Here is a 735-nt window from a genome sequence, read left to right on the forward strand (position 1 = left end):
AAATCAGGTGGCAGCGGAAGAGGCATGTGCGGGATCGACGTTCATCGCATGAACGTTGTTTCGAGACCTTTCGTAATTAGGTAAGAATTAAAACTTTTAAAACTATTAGGAAGATCAAATCTTCACCTTGCGCGGGTAGATGATCACCGCAAATCTGAATTCGTGGTTTTGGAAGAGGGTTCGCTTGAAGCCGTTCAAACGTCCGGCCTCTACGGGTATCCACACGAAGTAGAGGACCGATCAAATCTTTCTTGTCTTCCCGGGGTGCTAGCTCCCTTGCAAAGACTTCTTTTGATGGCTGATCTCCTCTCTTTCAATCACCCTTGATTGTGCTTGAGAGGAGGAAGAAGAAGGATGAAGATGAGGAAGAAGAAAATCCCCTACGCAGCCTTCTCTTGTTCCTTGCGTTGGATGAAGGAAGGGAAGGGAAGGAGGCCGCCAACACTTGGAGATCTTTTCCCTTGCTTGCGGCTGAAAACACCAAGGAAAGGAGAGGGGGCTTCCACGGCTTGAAGAGGAGGAAAAAAAAAATCAACTAGGGCACCGGCCCTAGTCCTCCTTTAATAAGGATGAAGGGCTCCTACAATTTTAGGAGCCCTTGACAACTTTCCAAGAGGGGGGCGCCGGCCCCCTCTCTCTTCATGTCGCACCTAATCAAGTGGAGAGGGGCTGATGCCCCTCTTACTTGGTTAGCCTAATCCTCTTCCAAAGAGGATTAGGTCCCTCTTTCATGGT

Source organism: Phoenix dactylifera, unplaced genomic scaffold (assembly GCF_009389715.1).
Source record: "Phoenix dactylifera cultivar Barhee BC4 unplaced genomic scaffold, palm_55x_up_171113_PBpolish2nd_filt_p 000394F, whole genome shotgun sequence".
In the NCBI taxonomy this organism is placed as follows: Eukaryota; Viridiplantae; Streptophyta; class Magnoliopsida; order Arecales; family Arecaceae; genus Phoenix; species Phoenix dactylifera.